Below are 21,281 nucleotides of genomic sequence, written 5' to 3' on the forward strand. Positions count from 1 at the left end.
TTGGAGCCTTGGTTTTGATGAGAGCTTATAGTCCTCCATACTGTCAAGGCATCGCTCGGGCACCATTCGTACGCACGCCTACACAGTTATCCCAGTTAATATTATTTTCAGTCATAGATCAGTTTAAAATATCGAATAAAAGTCCGCGCTGATATGCGACGCCCCTGGAACAAAGCCTCGACGCCCCAGGGCGTCGCGACGCACAGTTTGGGAAGCCCTGGTCTATACGATTTGTCGAGGTAGATAATTCACAGGATTTCACAGATGTAGGTACGTTCCTTCGAAAATAAAAATGCAACACATTAGATTTTAATAATAAATACACACTATTATTATCAGGCCTAGAAAAAAATAGCTTAGATTGACCGAAAAAAATGTAGAAATGATGATATTTCTAGCTAGACTATGATCATCAACTTTAATTTTACATGTAGGTATGGCATTGCTTTTATTAGGCCAGGACATTTAACACTAAAAACAAAGAAATAAATCTATTTTTAAATATAGTAGGTACCTAGAGACTTGCAACTTTTTGCATTGTAGTTAAGATTAGGATGACGTCTGGAAAAAAGTCTACAACAGGACAATGGGTGGAAATGCATTACATATATTATGTATTACATTTTAAAGTGTATAAAACGCATCGAAAAATGCATCAACATGTTAAAATCAGTATATTAAGGCAGATTTATCAGCCAGATTTTCTTATTTCGGGATATTTGACTCTCGAAACTATAGATGACGTGCCTTAGCAGTAACCTTGGGCAGCAGGTGCTTCGGAGGATGGTTCTGATTGCGTAGTCGTGTTCAGTGATCCGAAAAACCCCCGAATAACAAAATCTGACCCTTAATATACTAATTTTGACATGTTTATGTACTTTTTGATTCATTTTATACCGCAATTATGCATTTCCACCCATTTTTCTATTGAAAACTTTTTCCTGTTTCACTATTTCCCTAAAAATCATTTATTTTTTCCCAAATGCCTTGGTCTATGTGTATTTTATTGTTATGATCCAAAAATCTAAAATAAAATCTGCCCGGGCCAAAAAAATTAGTAAAATTTATAAAAAAATTCATTTTTAATTATTAATTAGTCTGGACAAAATTATGTCGGGCAACCCTTGTTTTTAAGAATTTTTAAACATAATAAGTTACATATCATTTAATTTCTATCCATTAAATAGATCGGTGAAGGTCGTTGTTATATCGGATCTTACACTTATACGAAATACTAAGAAATGCAATTCTCGATATGATTACCGGTATTCAAATACAAAAGTAACAAAAGTAATCTCAAAGTAACGAATACTGTAAATGATTACTTTATGCAAAAGTAACGATTTGTAACGGATACTAGAAAGTAACTATAATCAACATTACTACCACATATCGCCGCCGCCTACGAAAAGTATAACTCCGAAAAATGCCGGTAAGAGTAGAACTTTCAATGAACGCCGCGAAAAATATTATTTTCGATTATATGATTGTGAAAATTATACTCCCTAATAAAGTGTTAGCGAAAAAAATTATTTTTTGAGTAGTATCAGCAAAAAACATCATTTCTGTTTTTAGGTCCACGAAAATTATAATTACTAGAAACTTCTCAGAAATAATTGTTTCGTCGGTAGAAACAGAAACAGAAAGGGAAATAATTGTTTTCGTCGGCATCTACATATATTATGAACTAAATATTTTCATTATAAATATTTTGGGGGTTATAATCTTCGCGGACACGCATATAAAAAAGAATTGTATCGCCAACACTTATTAAAGAGTTATTACTTTCACTGAAAATGTATTAGGAATCACATTAATCATAGGTACCAGCGATATACGTATTTCAGACTACTTAGTTGGTCATTATCAGTACGGTGTAGCCAAGAACAATGTTACCATTCTTGGTACAACAACGTCAGAAGACCCTGTATTTCAGGGCTACGATTAACACAGTCACGGAAGTAAAGCTATCTGACGAAAGAAAAGCCAAAACGTTTTGGCTTTTTAAAGAAAGTCAGATAACAGAAGCGGTCTAGGAAAAAGAAGAAACTCAAGAATGCAAAAAATACGCAAGCTGTTTGACCTGATGTATCGAGCTTTTTAAACAAGTTAATAAAATATAGTACATAAATACAACTTGCCAACAGTAGACCTCGCCTTACTTAATTCTAACAAACATTTGCTGAGATCAGGCTTAATATTATGCAAAGTACCCCGCACAATCGCACAAACCTTATGGAAATTAGGTCCCAGTGGATTTAGTTCAAACTTCTAGAGTTTAGAGGGTTTTCAGCATTAAATTGATATAAACAGATTACTCATGGGTTTTTGGGATCCGTAAACACGAATATGCCATCAGAATTTACTTCCGGAGGACGTGGTGGCCAGGACCACTGCAAGGGACGTCATCTTCTAGAGTTTCGATGGTTTTCGGCATTTAATAGCGATAAACAATGTAAACATTCCGACTACAGGAGGCATACCAATTTCAGATACTAAACCTTTATTCAAGACTCATGTTAACAAAATCTAGTAAGAAATATGGGATCAAACAAACACAAATCTTAAAATTATTAAACCAGACGTATCTTCAAAAAATCTTCCTATGCCACCAAAAACAAAAGACCAGGTAATTATCAGCAGACTCCGGCTTGGACACACACGACTTACCCACTGCTACATAATCTCCAAGGAACCGCCACCAATGTGCCAAAGATGCCAAACACCTCTCAGAGTTAACCATATTATTATAATAATAGAATGTCCAGAGTACACTTCAGCGAAGGCGATATTCAAGATACCCAACAGCCTGAAAGAAGCACTGGTTACAAAATTTAACGAAGCTCTGTATTTTTTAAATCATTGTAAACTGTAAAACAAATTATGATTATTTTTTGGAAAGATAATTACCATATTTTTGTCATTCATATATTCTAAAAATGTATCTTTTTCTCTATTTTGTATTATAAATCTACCGCTAATAACGGTGGTTGATGCGGATAAATAACAAAAATACGACTTGTAATGTTAATAGTTGACGTCAAAACAGATAGACCACAATAGAAAAAAATTATTTTGTCACCAGTTAACTACGACCAACCTAGAGGTGGTTTTTTCTTGTATTTTATTTTTTTTGTATTTTCACTTTATTTAATGTACATATTTTAAACAAACTTACAAAAGTAACAAATTTCTTATGTATTGTTATAGTCCAAGCTGTATCGTCGACCTCGTTAGGTAAATTATTCTGATTCGATTTTTTTGCACAAACTTACTCAAAAAGAGGTCCTTATAACAAATCCTCAGGGTGCCAGGCGGTACCGTGGTCGAAAAACTGTTTCAACATTTTTTTTAAACAAATTCAGAAAAATAATTTTTTTACTTCGAACAAATTTTTTTTAAGCGAGTCATTCTGAGCAAAAAAGGTACCTTGTGATTTTTCTCTAAAATTCATTGTTGTCGAGTTATACGCGATGTAAAATTTGAAAAATACGAAAATGGCTATTTTCAAGGGTAACTTTAGTCCATTCTTTCATGGTTTTTGCTTTAAATTCTAAAGAACCGCTTGGATTGACATGAAATTTGGCATACGTATAGCTTACATGTCAAAGAAAAAAAGTGATATTGTGCCGATGTGTGCTTTTGCCCTGGGGGTGACTTTCACCCCTATTGGGGGTGAAAGAATATATGTCCAAAATAAGTCCGGAAATGGGTAAACTGACTAATTTTAAGTAACTTTTGTTCTATAGAGCTTTTTCGCCAAGTCAACACACTTTTCGAGTTATTTGCGAGTGAATATGTTCATTTTTCAACAAAATAACCACATTTTTAGACGCTTTTTCGCAAATAACTCAAACAGTACGTATTTTGTCGAAAAAAAAACGTTCTTAGCAAAAATATAGCTTATAAAAAAGTAAAAAAAATTGGTGTACGCGTTAGGTCTCTGGATCTCGTAGAACCGGAGGTATAGCCAATGAAAAATAGATTCATATTCACCAAATTTCAAATAGATTATTTCGACGTGAAATATCCAAAATATTAAGCAATTTTTGGGGAAAACCCATTATAACTTTTTTATAGTGTTTAAAAAAAGCTTTATTTTTGTTTTTACAAAAGTTTCTAGCATTAAAGTTAAGCAAGTTACGCTCAAAATAAAGTTGGTCCCTTTTGTTTTTTCAAAAAAAAAAATCGGGAGGACCACCCTCTAATTAGCAACTTAAATGAAATTAATCGTTACCGCTCCACAAATTATTTTACTTATGTTGTGTTTATATGATCTGTAAGTTTAATCGATTCAAAGTGCTTATTTTTGAAAAAATTTGGTTTCAAAGTAAAATTTTTAAAAATTTTAATTTTGAAAAATATGCTTTTTTTTCAAAATAACTTAAAAATTGTTAGAGATACCAAAAATCTCGAAAAACAAAAAAAAGTCAGATTTGCTTTTCTGAATATCATGTATTTTTTTGTTTTTCTGTTAGACAAAAATTGATTAAGATTTGGTGTTTCTAAATTTGCATACATTCGTGATCAGTGACTCGTTCAACCCCTTCTAACTACAGCCCTTTCAATAATAAGGACTTTGAACCGATGAAACTTACAGATCATATAAACAATATATACACGAGTCAAGAAACTTGTGAAGTCGTAACGATTAAGTTCATTTAAGATACTAATTAGGGGGTGATTTTCTCGATTTTTTTACCAAAACCAAAAAGGGACTAACTTTATTTTGAGCGTAACTTGTTTAATTTTGATGCTAGAAATTTTTTTTATAAAACAAAAATAAAGCTTTTTTTAACACTTTAAATAAGTTGTAATGAGTTTTCCCCGAAATGTGCTTCATTTTTGGTTATTTCACGTTAAAGTATTCCATTTGGAATTTGACGAATATGAACCTATTTTTTTATTAGCTATAACTCTGCTTCTACTAGGTGTAGAGACGTGATATATACACTGTTTTTTTTTAAATTTTACAGGCTATATTTTTGCTAAGAATGTTTTTTCGACAAAATACTTACTATTTGAGTTATTTGCGAAAAACCGTCTAAAAGCGTGGTTATTTTGTTGAAAAAATGAACATATTCACTGCCAAATAACTCGAAAAGTATTGACTTAGTGAAAAAACTCTAAAGAACAAAAGTTACTTAAAATCAGCCAGTTTATCCATTTCCTGACTTTCTTTGGAAGAATATTTTTTCACTTCCAAGAGGGGGTGAAAACCACCCCCAGGGCAAAAGCACATATCGGCACAATATCACTTTTTTTCTTTGACTTGTTAGCTATGTGTATGCCAAATTTCATGTCAATCCAAGCGGATCTTTAAAATTTAGAGATTTTGCAATATTTTACCGTTAAAGAACGGACTACTTGGTTAAACATAATTATCATGAAAGTCAGAAAGTGACCAAATCAAAGTTTAAAGTCCCCACTATGTTTCCCATTCTAAAACTGCAGCTTTCTGAAGTTACTGGATTCAGGTGCTCGGTTTACGTTAAGTGCACTAATTCACGGTCATGTGAATGAAAATATTTATTATTGAAAGACGAGAGACTTATTTTCTTCATGCATATTTGCGTGTTGCATATTAATTCGTGGTCAAAAATAGACGCATTATATTTTTGTCTTTAGAAAACCTCCGAATAGTCCTCAGAAAACTGAGGAAGTAGCAATAAACTCGATAGTTACGAAAATTAAGAGAACTTATTGAAATCTAGTTATATCTATTTATGTATATTGGGTTTATCTATTTTATGTCTTTTGGTTGGTGTTTTATTGTAAGTCCCCGCCCCAAGGCAAATGTTCCACCACTATTAGCGAAACGCCTTCAGAAACTGATAAACAACCACAACAAGTGCTGCTAGAGCAGCACAAGTCATCTCACGTTTTCACGCATGCAGAATAGAGTGCGTCACGATGAAGCAGTAGTTTTTGCAAATAGATGGTTTGTAAAGAATAATGTCCCGCATATATCCGATATAAGTAGATACTGACTCCTATCAAAATTGTCCAATTCAAAACAGATCCCGCCTGGACTAAAAATATAGGTACAAAATAAGAGTTGTTAAATTACGTGCAACCTTGAAATTCGTATACCACAAAGTTTGTTAAACTGGTCGAGTTTTATCCACGGAATCCACATAACCTTACCACCAAAACAAAATAATTCGTCAAATTTTATGACTAAATAATGCCTAAAATTTGTTTATATGTCGAAAACTATAATTAATGTTGAATAAATTAACATTACAATAATATGCACTACTGAGAATTATGCGTCATCTGTAGAATAGATAGTTGGATAATGAAAGCAATAAATTTGAGCAGTTACATTTTTATGTCGATGACTGAAATCAAGCAATTTTATGACATATTAATACTATAAAAGAAATAATATGATATATATTCTGTATGAATAATAATAAAAATGTCATTAAACTGATCTGAATTTATATTTCTGTTTGTTATGTACTGAAATTAAAATCGAATAAACAACAAATAATTATTATAGTGTTTATAATAACATAATTGTATTTAATCACATAAAATAGGTATACATACTAAGTAACTAAGTACTAGTAATTTTCTATGTGAGAACTGATAGTTTTAGTATGGTATGACTAGACCCAAACCCAGACATCCAAAGTGAAAGTTATCCTCCAACACCAAATTGTTCTATATGGTCCACATAATGTTCAGAAAAAAGTCACACCATTTTAAGCGCCGGGTTTGGGAAGGGGGGGGGGGAGAGATCGGTAAATTCGTAGCTCTTTACGTTTTTCGTAAATATTTATAAAATTATACGATTTAGCATAAACAACCTGGTTGTTTATGCTAAATCGTAACAACCTTCTATACAAAAATGTTCTACATTAAATTCGAAATAAAAAAGGCCCTATGCATAATCCTTCTAAAATGAACGGTTTCAAAGTTACGGAGGTAGTATAGTATAATATTGGTCCAAAAAAAGACCTAACCTAAACATCCAAAGTAAAAGTTTTCCTCCAACACCAAATTGTTCTATATGGTCCACATATTGTTCAGTAAAAAGTTATACCATTTTGAGCTTCCGATTTGGGGGGGGGGGAGATGGGGGAGAAGTCGGTAAATTAGTAGTTTTTTTACGTTTTTCGTCAATATTTCTAAAACTATGCTTTAGCGTAAACAATTTTCTATACAAAAATGTTCTACATAAAATTTAAAACAAAAAAGGTCCTATACATAATTGTTATAAAGTCAACGGTTCCAGAGTTACGGAGGGTGAAAAGTGGAGGTTTTCGATACTTTTTATATTATTTGGGTGTTTTACTATTTATACTATTAAAAACTATTGCAGTGTTCCTCAATGTTCATCCTATTATACTCCACGTAATGACGTAAACTAGCCAATCCTAACTCAAACATTTTGTTAATGTAACGTTTGTATTAAACATATATTTTTTAATAATGTTTAAACGGCTCCAAAATTAACTAAATACAATTATTGTATTTATGTACATATTATTAAATGTAGTATAATATACTAAATTTAAATTTTATTTATTTAAATTTGGATATATATTTGAATATATTATATTCTGTGCACAGAATGTACATTGCTATGCAAAATATTCCGACCACGCCATAATTAAAAAAAAAAACACAATTATAAAATAAATTTACTAAAAATAAAAATGTATACCATTTTTATTCAGTTGCAATGCGAAGGCAAAACAATCTTACTTTTCAATTTGAATACGGAGCGCAGTCCAGTCCTCTGAATCGCGATTTTCGGCTCTGATTGGAGCCTCATCGGAAAGAACATAGACACTGTTCTCCATACCCTAACTGACCAGAGAGTTTTTCCCACCCATTGCAACCGAAGTGAAGGTATTAGGTGACTAGCGTCATCTGGCAATTGAAAGATGAAGTAGTTTTCAATCCTAATAGCAAAATTAATAATATTGAAAATATTAAAAATATTACTAAAAGATTTTTAAATTGAAAACTTATTGGTACATTTCCCTGGTGACACCTCCAAGAAGGCTTCTATAATTTGCAAGCACATGAATAAAAATGGTATACATTTTTATTTTATAGTCGTATTACTCTGTAGAGTAACCAGGTGCATTTTCCGTTGGAACCTTACCAAGCCGCAGACGGGGGATGTGAATTGCATAGTGTAGAATTCCTTCCCTGTATCTTCACGGCAGCATCCAGGTGCTTGCAAATTGTAGAAGCCTTGGAGGTGTCACCAGGAAAGTGTACCAATAAGTTTTCAATTTAAAAATCTTTTAGTAATGTTTTTAATATTTTTAATATTATTAATTTTGCTATTAGGATTGAAAACTACTTTATCTTTTAAATTTACTCAGTTTGCAGTTTTCATTTAAGAGCAAACAGTAGCGATCAACAGGTAGCAACAAACGCGTTCCAAGATTGCGGCTCTAATTTTGAATATTTTGTCGAGATATTTGGCACACATATTCGTAATATAATAAAGAATGGCGGTACAGAGCCCAATTTCAGAAATATGTTAGTATGTGGAAATTACTCTATAACTAAATAATATATTGAAAAAAGGAGCCTGTACCGCCATTTAGAAAGACAAAAAAATACACTTCTTCAAATAAAGTTTTTTATCCCGTGCCTAGATTTTGTGTCGAATTGGAACTACTAAAAATCGATTTTTTTATAACAACAAATCGAACGTCACTGACTTGGCAACATTTCGCGTCTATGTGTATAAAAATTATTGTTTTTGATAGTATAAACGCATAGATATAACAGAATAGATTAGGCCAGTTCAAAAAATAGCGTAGCGCGGAACAGTTCGAGTCGGTGGTCTATCTATCTCTCTCTACCGGCGCTTAGCTTTCTCTCTCTAGCATATGACGGCCGCCGCCTGTGTGTCACTGTCGTTCCGTTACTCCCACCTCTTGGTAGATACGCTCACACTCGCACGACAGACAAAGATAGCTAGACCACCGTACTTGATATTGGCGTTACACCCCGATGCATTGAGTGGCATATGACTGGCCTGATCTATTGTTGACATATCTCTGTATAAACGTCACTGTCAGTGTAGAATTACCGACGCACTGTTGCCTCACTTTTGAAAGTTCGCAGAACTTTTGCAATCTTGGACCGCGTTTGTTGCTACCTGTTGATCGCTACTGTGTGCTCTTAATTAAAATCTGTTAGTGTAAAATAAATTGTATTGTACCTATCAGTTAAATTAAAAAACAAAATTAGAAATTGTAAGATAAATTAATAATTTTTTTCGACGACCGTCCATTTATGATCAATTTTAATACCCTCAAAATCATTGATTAATGACCCCTATCAATGAATGATTTTCTATTAATGAACGATTTCATTATAGACAACACAACATACATTGCTTGCATAAATTAATTAAACGCTCTGTGATTGGCAATGACCTGTGGTGTAGGCAACCAAACATATACCTATTTATATTCCCACTAAAAAATTTAAAATCAAGTAGCCGCTGTTAGTACTATCTGTCATTGTATGTCATTATTTACTTTATTGTTTGAAATTCTGTGTATCTGAAAAATCAAAAGATGGATATATCTTTATTTCTGAAAAGTACGGTCGACGGAAAAATTTTGTGACGAACTCGTGAATTAAAATGGCGATTAACAATCTCGAACATTAACGCGCTCGCCCCGCTCACGCGTTAAAATATCTCAATTGTTAATCGCCCTTATTAATACACTTGTTGGTTAAATAAAATAACTATTAAAACGCTGTGCGATTATCGGGCGCTAGATTTTTTTGATGGACTGGGTATATCGAGCACGATAAAAGGTAATGACGAATGACGACTTTAGTTTAATTTTTCTTTAAAGAAATTGAGCAAACATATCGATTTCTTAATATGAAGAGTACAGGGGAAAAACAAGGAATGTCACTTTTTCATGAATTTTGGCTTTTCCCGCCATGAGGTAGCAAAAACTGTGTACTATCGACTAGACTATCGATTCAGAACAATAACCAGAAAGATCAGTCTATATAAATTTTTTAAGAATTTGTATCCAGGCGAAGGACCAGGATTCTCCGAACGCCACTGGACAAAAATAAGGAATTTAAGCAGTTTTTTAGTGCATTATTAAATTAAGAGCACACAGTAGCGATCAACAGGTAGCAACAAACGCGGTCCAAGATTGCGAAAAGTTCTGCGAACTTTCAAAAGTGAGGCAACAGTGCGTCGGTAATTCGACACTGACAGTGACGTTTATACTATCAAAAACAATAATTTTTATACACATAGGCGCGAAATGTTGCCATGTCAGTGAAGTTCGATTTCTTGTTATAAAAAAATCGATTTTTAGTAGTTCCAATGTGACACAAAATCTAGGCACAGGATAAAAAAGTTTATTTGAAGAAAGTGTATTTTTTGTCTTTCTTAATGGAGGTACAGGCTCCTTTTTTTAATATTTTATTTAGTTAGAGAGTAATTTCCACATACTAACATATTTCTGAAATTGGGCTCTGTACCGCCATTCTTTATTATATTACGAATATGTGTGCCAAATATCTCGACAAAATATTCAAAATTAGAGCCGCAATCTTGGAATGCGTTTGTTGATACCTGTTGATCGCTACTGTTTGCTCTTAATAACTTAATATAGATTAATATTATATTAAGATTATAGACCAATAATTGCTAGAATTCTGCTAATAATCTCTCAAAGTAGTTTTTAGATATCATAAAAATTAAACTTTTATTGGTGTTATCTCAATATGTATAAAATGTGACATTCCTTGTTTTTCCCCTGTACTCTTCATATGAAAGCATTGTAAGAGTTCCTTACATTAAACTATGATTATCGCAGATGCAAGTATTTGAATTATTGATAGTTTCTAGTTAATGAAAAAAAAAAAGGTAAAAACAAATCAGTAATTAGCATCAAATTTTATAGGCCTACTTACAAAAAAAAGTTTATTAATAGCAAGCTGAAAATGTGTCAATAGCTTAACGGTGTCTAGTCGGACAAACTTTGATGTACGGGAACACACCACCCAGAATTTAATAAACTGGACTGATTTTTTTGGGGTTACTTTAAGAATGAAGGTTATAAAATGCCTCCAACAACAAGGGATTAGATAAAAAATAGAATACAAAGTTATTTCGAAGTATTAATTCACAAATGCTTCGTAGTGTAAGTAACTCATTCAATGACCGTTTTTAGGCATGTATAAATGTGTTAGGAGGTCATTTTGAACACATGTAATTAAATATTTAAAATATTTTATTAAAAGTAGCTTTTAATTTTTTCAAAAATGTTGTATTTTGTGTTCATTTTTTTTTTGTTCAATTCTTTACTGATAAATTATTTTTCATTCTTTATTTGTTACATTGTTACATTTACATACAAAAGTAGTTTTTAATAGTTTTCGCAAAACGTTGTATTTTTTGTTTGGCAAAAATCGACCTGTTTAGGGATTTTTCCTTAACGGCGCCCACTTACGAAATAATCAATATATTCCTGTCATTTGCACCATACTGTATAGCAAAATATGCATTCCTAAAGTATTATTAAAACATATATTTTGGGAAAAATCCGTATTTACTTTCCGACTTAAATTTGGAAAGGTACTCTGCTACATGCTGATATATTATTTATATTTTTTGTAAAAGAATCAGAAAGTTTCCAGGTGCGTTTTTTCATTGAACAACCTTAAAAATAAACGGTCAATGAATCTGAAATTGTCCAAGCAAACTTTCGTTAAAAATGAAAAAATAATTTATAATTTAAGAACTGTTTTCCTACTGACTTTCCTATAAACAAACAAATCCAGTGAATTAAATCCTGACAGTTCGTAAATATTTTTCTGACTTTAAAAACGTTCCTGTCAATCAAGTTTTGTTTTCTAATCGATTTCTGAAAGTCAAAAATATCAAATGACCTTATTTTTTGCAACACAAAAAACTATTCAAAAATCAAAAAAGAAAGTTATTCAAGCATAATGAATAAAAATAAAACACTGTATCATGAATGGCAGGAAAAGGTCTCAATGATTTTAAAAATCATAGGTGCACAATCGGAAAAAAGGTTAATTGTAGTTCTGTATAACGGTCTACCAGCACAAAATTCCGCCACTAAACTTTTTTAATTAAGTTTGACAATTTATAACGTTATTAGTTGTACTCCGATTTTCAAGATTCTTGCATCAGTTTGTAGGTACATGTATTGATATCATTTGCTATTATTTAGATAACAAAAAATTTTGCTTACATGGCATTATACGGGGATGAATGGAAGCGTTGTATTTTCTACTAACTTTAACAAATTTTGTGGAAAAATTGAAGAGGTGATTTTATTTCATAGTCCTGTCACCTGTAATATTATCCCGGGGGCTGATTAAAAACTTTTAATGGCGCAATTTTGTGACGGTGAGTGTAATAGAAAGCTTTTTCAAAATCGACTACATTAGTTCTTAGTTTAAATTAATTCACTCCATAGTCACATTGAATTTACAATAAACAGAACAGAATCAATCCATAAATTTTGTAGATTTGAACTTTACAAAAAAACTTATACAGGGTGTCTGCGTAACTTGGAACCATATGGGAAACTTTTTTAATATCAATTTTACGAAAAAAAGTCATTCTTTATAAAGTGCTCTGCATAGTCTAAAACCTAACATGCAATCATCAGATATCAAATTTTGTCAACAGTATACGAGGTATGTCAAAAAATATGAATTTCTCTCAAGGGCAAACTACCTTTATATTTCAAAATATCAAAAAATTTTGTTATGAAAAGTTAATTGTAATTAAAAACCATATTCAAATATATACAATAACAGCCTTCTACTTGAAATAAAAATTTCTGAAATTTTCCTAAATTACCGATTCTGAACATCATTTTTATTTATTAGACATGTAATAACTCTTTTATTAAAAATTTTAGGAAAAAACGTTATTCTTCATAAAAATCTGTGCATGGTCTAAACCTCAAGATGCAACCATCAGTTATCCAAGTTTGTTAATTTTATACGAGGTGTGTCAAATAATATGAATTTAGAAAGAATTTGGAAATTCATATTTTTTGACATACCTCGTATACTGTTGACAAAATTTGATATCTGATGATTGCATCTTAGGTTTTAGACTATGCAGAGCACTTTATAAAGAATGACTTTTTTTTCGTAAAATTGATATTAAAAAAGGTTCCCATATGGTTCCAAGTTACGCAGACACCCTGTATAAAGATTTTTCTAAAATTAAATCTGTAGCTTCAATAATTTTTAATTTTTAACGCTAAAGTCACCCTTCTCACAAACATGGGCGCACTGTAAACTGTCGTACGGCGAAGTGCACGGTTGAGTTATTTTAATGTAATTCTTTAACTAATCGATCAAATGAAATTTTACAAATTGGACATGAAAGAAGAATAATTAAGCTATCTTATGGTTATAATAAAAAGAAATAAAATGTGTGGGCATAAGTACGGTGTGGGCTGAAAGTGATACTTACATGAATTTTGTTTAAAAATGATTTTAAAATGTGTAACTAATACAATTTTACTTATAAAACTTTCAAATTTGCACAACTTACCTTTCAAACATCTTACTAAACGAGGTTTTATTAAAAAAAATCTCAAAAATTTAATTCAAATGATACGACGTCACAAAAAATGTAATTTAGGAAAATTTCATAGTTTTACAGAATTCACACCACTTTAAGACGATATTACTCAATTTTGAACAGATCTATTACAGTTTTGTAGGTGTTTTTTTTTTAGATTAGGATGTAGTATTTAAAATGCACTAAAAAATTTAAAAAAATAAAAACCGTATTTGTAAAAGGTATTTATTTTTTGTGATTTATGGTATACAGCCAGTACAGGAATTTTTCCTTGTGATATTTTTAAATTATTTTAATTTAGAAATTAAATAAACTATTTCTTTTTAAGAAAATTAAGAAAGATAACAAAAATGTAATACAAAAACCGAAAATTACCAGCTAAAAAATGTTTATACAAATTGATCAAAACTTTTTTCTGTAAAACTTACCTAAAATACATTTTTTAATAATAAGCTTCAACAATAATAAATGTTCAACACAAATAATTTTTTTTAGTTCTTATACAGAATGTCTGCGTAACTTGGAACCTATTGATAACTTTTTTATTATCAGTCTTACGAAAAAAAGTTATTCTTTATAAAATACTCTTAGTCCAGAAAGCCCTGCGCATCCGCTAGGAAAAATATTCCGATTCGGATTTTTTGCACAATCTTACTCAAAAAGGACCCCTTTTAACAAATTTGCATGTTGCCAGGTCCAAAAGTGGGTCAAAATTTTTTTAAACGCTTTTTTTTTTGTTTTTTCCTAAAATTATTTTTTTTGCATCGAACAAAGTTTTTTAGGTTTTTTGGATCATTTCAAACAGAAAAGGTCTTTAGGGACTTTTCTCTGTTGATAGTTTTTGACATATAAGCGATTAAAAATTTAAAAACTACGCAATCGGCCATTTTTAACCCTCAGAAACTATGTGAAAAACTGAAAATTTCAATGTTGCCAAGGTAAGAATGTTCTTTGAACATCGATTGATGAAATCCCGAAGAGTTTTTTGCAATACAATATCGAAAACCGCTTTGTTTTTTATCCCGCTTTGAGCGGGAGCTTGATTGGCAACCGTTGCATGTATATGTAACATGCGTAAATACATGTCCGAAAAAATATTTCGATTCAATGTTTTTTCACCATCTTGCTTGAAAATATCCCCTCTTAACAAATTTGATGTTGCCAGGATCAAAAAGTCAAAAAAATTTTAAACGTTTGTTTTTTGTTTTTTTCTAAAACTAATTTTTTTGCATCGGACAAATTGTTTTAGGTTTTTTGGATCATTCCAAATAGAAAATATCTTAAGTGACTTTTCTGTAAATGTGATAGTTTTCGAGATATAAGCGATTGAAAATTTAAAAATTGCAAAATCGGCCATATTTAACCCTCAAAAACTATGTAAAACACTGAAAATTTCAATGATACCAAGGTACGTAGATATTATAAGAATATCGATTGATGAAGTCCCGAAGAGCTTTTTGCAATATAATATCGAAAACCCCTTTGTTTTTTAATTGCTAGTCAAGCGGTCGCTACACTATTTTTAACCGTTGCATGTATACAACATTGTATGTAATATTCGTAAATATACAGGGTGTCCCGAAAAGATTGGTCATAAATTATACCACATATCCTGGGGTCAAAAAGAGTTCGATTGAACCTAACTTACCTTAGTACAAATGTGCTCATAAAAAAAGTTACAGTCTTTTGAAGTTACAAAATGAAAATCGATTTTTTTTAATATATCGAAAACCATTAGAGATTTTTTATTGAAAATGGACATGTATGATTCTTATTGCAGGAACATCTTAAAACAAAATTATAGTGAAGTTTGTCTACCCTATAAAAATTTTATGGGGGTTTTGTTCCCTTAAACCCCCCCCCCCCCAAACTTTTGTGTACGTTCTAATTAATTCATTATTGTGGTACCATTCGTTAAACAGAACGTTTCTAAAACTTTTCTGCCTCTTAGTATTTTTTCGATCAACCAGTTTTTATCGAGATGCGGCTTCTTTTTTAATATATTTACATAAAAATTTTATGGGGGTTTTGTTCCTTTAAACCCCCCAAATATCTGTGTACGTTCCAATTAAACTATTATTGTGGTACCATTAGTTTAACATAGTATTTTTAAAACTTTTTTGTCTCTTAGTCTTTTTTGTCAAGTCACCTTTTATCGAGATGTGGCTTCTTTTTCAAAATATACCTAAAAATGTAAATTATAAATAAATTTTCAGATTATTAACAGGTCTCTATAATCGTACTTAACCATATACAAATATGTGGTGGAATCGAGAAATATTCAAAATATCTCGATAAACACTTTATCGAAAAAGTACTAAGAGGTAAAAAAGTTTTAAAAACGTTGTGTTTAACTAATGATATCACAATAATGAATTAATTAGAACGTACACAAAAGTTTGGGGGGTTTAAGGGAACAAAACCCCCATAAAAATTTTATGGGGTAGACAAACTTCACTATAACTTTGTTTTAAGATGTTCCTGCCATAAGAATGATACATGTCTATTTTCAATAAAAAATCTCTAAGAGTTTTCGACATGAAAAAAAATCGATTTTCATTTTGTAACTTCAAAGGGTTGTAACTTTTTGTGTGTGCACTATTGTATATAAGTAAATGAGGTTCAATCAACCTATTTTTAACCCTAGAATCTGTGGTATAATTTATGACCAATCTTTTCGGAACACCCTGTATATGTGCGGAAAAATATTCTGATTCAATTTTTTTTTCACCATCTTGCTTAAAAAGGTTCCTTATTAACAAATTTGCATGTTTCAGGGTCAAAAATGTGTCAAAAAAAATTTTAAACATTTTTTTTAAACTTACAAATGTTTTCCGATTACATATACACATGTCATGTAACGGTTGAAAATAGTGTCGCTCCCGCTTGATTAGCAATTAAAAAACAAAGGAGTTTTCGATATTGTATTGTAAAAAGCTGTTCGGGATTTCATTACTCGATATTCTTAGAATATCTACGTACCTTGATATCATTTAAATTTTTGGTGTTTCACATAGTTTTTGAGGGCTAAAAATGGCCGATTTTGCAATTTTTAAAATTTCAATCGCTTATATCTCGAAAACTATCACATCTACAGAAAAGTCACTTAAGATATTTTCTATTTGGAATGATCCAAAAAACCTAAAAAATTTGTCCGATGCAAAAAAATTAGTTTTAGGAAAAAACAAAAAACAAACGTTTAAAATTTTTTTTGACTTTTTGATCCTGGCAACATACAAATTTGTTAAGAGGGGATATTTTCAAGCAAGATGGTGAAAAAAATTGAATCGAAATATTTTTACCCACATATATTTACGCATGTTACATATACATGCAACGGTTGCCAATCAATCGCCCGCTTGATTGGCTTTCTGGACTATCTGCATCGTATATAATCTAAGATGCACCATCAAATATAAAATTGTATTAATGAATTTCACTCAAGAGTAAAGTACCTTTATAATTCACAATATCGAAAATTGTGATTAAGAAAAGTTGTTTGGAATTAAAACATATGTTTCAGTGTTCAATTGCACCCTTCTAATTAAAATATTGTGAATATTAAACGCATTAATATTGTGAATAATAAACTCTTAAGAAAAATTCATATTATTTACATACCTCGTATAAAACTAAAAAAGTTTGATATCTAATGGTTGTATCTTAGATTCTAGGCCAGGTAGAGCATTTTATGAAGAATAATTTTTTTCGTAAAATTGATAATAAAAAAGTTTTCCATGTGGTACCTAGCTACGCAAACATACTGTATAAGAACTTCTGTTATAAGGGCTTCTGTATAAGAATTTTCAAATTATAATGCCATATTCGGATTCAGCATAACCAAAAACAAAATAGAAACATATTTGATCAAAGTAAAATGATGAATTCAAGGATATTTTTAAAATTATTTATATAAACAATAATTGTTATTGTTTAAACAATTAATAAACAATTAGCGGCCAAATCTGCGAGTAGAACTTTTTACTTTAACATGTATATAAACTAACAAAAAAGGTTTTAGAAAAATATAAGCTTGTTTGAATTTTTCAGAAACAATGCATGTTTTTGTTCTAATTGCACTCCCCTAATGTTCAGGTTTATATCCTACCAGACGGGGTTCGCTGTCTAATTCCTGTTCTTGTTTTTCGTACTCTTTATTTAATCTCTTCTTTTATAATGCTTATTTTTTGTAATTTTAAAGGTATTTGCATTTAGCCTTCCTCTTTTTTTGTTCTTAATAATGTAATTATTAAATGACCCTACGACTACGCTATTCAAGTAGCTGTTATGTGTTAAATTTCTCTTACATTTTCCTCAAAATTCTTTTGATTTAATTTTACCTTTGGATCTTTTTTGGTACCTTTGTCAATCAGTCATACAAAAATAACCACTTATTAAAAATCAAGAAAGAAGAAAAAAAATGTTTGCCAATATTGTTACACGTAGGTTCCCACGTATCCAAAGAAAATAATATGGGTGTGTTTCTCTGCCTAGAGATATAATTTAAGTACAGTTATGGGACAATGAGTAAGGTACGTATCTTTAAGCAGAAAACCAATTGTAATTACGTTTCAGCCACCAGTACTTTAATATACTGTCTATAGATTCGCAATTTCTTTACATACTAGTTTTATTCGATTCACAATGGCTCCACTTACAAACTCTACACCTTTTGCTGAATAATGCGCTGTTGTGAATTGAAATTTATTCAACCGGAAACTTCATATTTGGTCTGTATGATTAATTAAATCTGGTATGAAAAGTACCTACATATCCGACACAAATTTTTGACGTAAAAACATGATTATTTTCCATTTTTGATACGCTTCTCCAAGAAATTAACGCACCACCTAAAACAGGGGTGGGCAAACTTTTTTTGGTAAGGGCCACAAAATGTTTTTGGTCTATTTCCGAGGGCCGCAATATTTGTTACCTTAACATGTTCGAATTTTTAACTCTTTACTAATTTTGTTTAAGGGGAGGGGAGGATATGATTTGAAATCAACATTTCAAGCACATTTTTATGAATTTTGTTGAAACTATGGTAGAATTATTTTATTTTTAAATTAAATAAACATATTCGGTACAATTCAAAGGATATTCAAAAAAAATTCAAGACCAAATATTGAAAACGGTGGCATATTTGCAAATTTTTTACATAAATAAAAAAAAAGGATTTTGCAGTAGACGTCAACAAAAAATTCAAAAATATTATATTAGCTTATGAGTATGAGTTTATCGAGGTAACGCTATCAAGTTTTTTTAGTTTTAATGATTTTTGACTTTTTGATATCACTCAGAAGTCAAAATAAGAAAATTTTTGTAAAAACGGGGTGCAAAACAATCTTAATTATTATTATTAAAGGACAAATATCTCGACAGCATAACCTCACGAAATGTCTAAAAAAATCTATAAAAAAATTCAGGTGGATCTATGAAGTAGCTTTTGAGTTGCAATGTTTACCGCCTTTGAAAAAAGCAGTTTGAGAAAAACGCGTTTAAAGTTTTGACAACTTTTATTTTCAATTTCTTTTTTGTCTGTCAAATCGTAAAATGATGAACACCTAAATATGTTTTTGAATCGTTTTGTATGTTTTTATTTTTATTACGATTTCCGGAGTGGAAATCGAAACGTCAAATAAATTTAGTTTCAAACTTAAATATTGGTTTATTTTCCGATTGAATGTAGACTGGTACCGAATCAATTTGAACTGAAAAATGATTTCTTACAAGTGGTAATGAAAAATCTATTTTCAAAATCTTTGAAACAATTTTTAAATTCCGTCAGAAAATTACAAAGCTTTTCTTCATAAATTTTAAACTTATTTTATGGTACATTATTTAACGATTTTAATGAGGGAAATAATTTGACGAATTCTTGCTTTTTTGTATGATCAATGAATAGTTTAAGTTTCATTTTAAAAGTTTCATTTTGCGTTCAAAACTTATAAATTTAGCAAATTTGTCGCAGTTTTTCATTTCTAAAAATAAAGCAATTTCCTCCCCTAATTCACAGCATATTTTAAGAACCTTTTCTAAACTTAACCATCAAATATGATTGTTCTGTTTCTATAACTCTTCCAAAAATGCTATGAATGCACGATGATTAAATCATATCAAACAAATTGTATTCCTCTTAAACGAATAAAACCAAAAATATTAGCTATAATTGAAATGATGATATCTACTTGCAAACATTTTTGAACAATACCTACTGATGGATTATGCAGTGACAAAATAATAAATCATGTTCTGGAGATTGTTCATGAACGTAATCTTTAAGTTTACAATATTTACTCCTCTTTTTGGTGCTTCATCAGGTGTTGCACTTACTAGGTGGTTACGAGTTAGTTTAAAAATTTCCAAACAGTTTCTGACTACTTTAAAAATATCGTTTCCATTTGTTGAAATTTAATGGATTTCATTGAGAGAGCAGACAAAACTCTACCGGAAACGCAAATAATTGCCCCCGTTATTTTGAAAATTTGCGCAAAAATCACCCGCTGCGACAATGTTAATAGCTGTATTATCTGTATTTAATTATTAATATTAGCCATAATAATTTAAAAAAAATTTGTAAATGAAAATATTTCACGTTTTTCGCGGGCCGCAAAGATATGTCTAAAGGGCCGCATGCGGCCCGCGGGCCGCACTTTGCCCACACCTGACCTAAAACATTGGTCATTTTTAATGTCTCGAATTTCCTAAACCTGTTGTCCGATTTAAGTGATTTTTTTAACATGTTATAGGCTATCTATAGCCTTATTCTTTAACAGTTAATAATAATGTTGCTAGACAGGTAAATTGTCATTGTGTACTGGGTGTAGTAATCAAACTGTGATCTTTTCTCAAAGTTCGCGTCACCCTGTGGAATATTCTAGCATTTATCAAATACTTAAATTAAAACCCAACTGTAGCCTCATGTTTTCTTAACATTCTGTTTTTTGATTCATTCGCTTATGTTGCATAATAAAAAAGTTAGGTACTTTAACTAACCTTGCTTTTCGTCAATATAGAGTGTTCTTAAATAAGTATGGCAAACTTTAAGGGGTAATAATGCTGCATAAAAAAATAATGGCAGTTTGCTTTATAAACGTATATCCGCAAATGCTTCGTTTCCGAGATAGGGAGTGTTGAAATTTTTGTTACAACCTGACGATTTAGTTATTGCTTTAAAACCGGATAAGATATGCAAATGAAATTTGGTGGGTTTTAAGAAGTAGTTATTGCGCAGTTTTTGATATACAATTAGGAATTTTATCAAAAATGAATAACCATTTTCAATTTCGTTGCAACACGAAACTACAGCCGCATAATATTCTAGTTCAATCAGAGAGTGAAGCAAGCACCTCTACCGGTTTCGAAACTTATTAGTCTCTCATCAGGAGGCACATATGCTGCTCTCTCTGACCCAACCAGGACAAACCCCGGCGTGCAGTTACGGATTGCAACGAACGAAATGGCAGGGATGCCCTAGCGTCAACTACTAGCAGAAGACTAAGTTTTCAATCTAATAGCACATAAAATAGTATTAAAAATATTAGGTACTTTACATCCCACCAGATTGAAAACAATGGGAACCTTCTGTGATTACACCTCCCAGGCTTCTAAAATTTGCAAGCCATAACGGATGCTGTCCGTTGCAATCCGTAACTGCACACCAAGGTTTGTCCTGGTTGGGTCA

This window comes from Diabrotica virgifera, chromosome 4 (assembly GCF_917563875.1).
Source record: "Diabrotica virgifera virgifera chromosome 4, PGI_DIABVI_V3a".
NCBI classification, from domain to species: Eukaryota; Metazoa; Arthropoda; class Insecta; order Coleoptera; family Chrysomelidae; genus Diabrotica; species Diabrotica virgifera.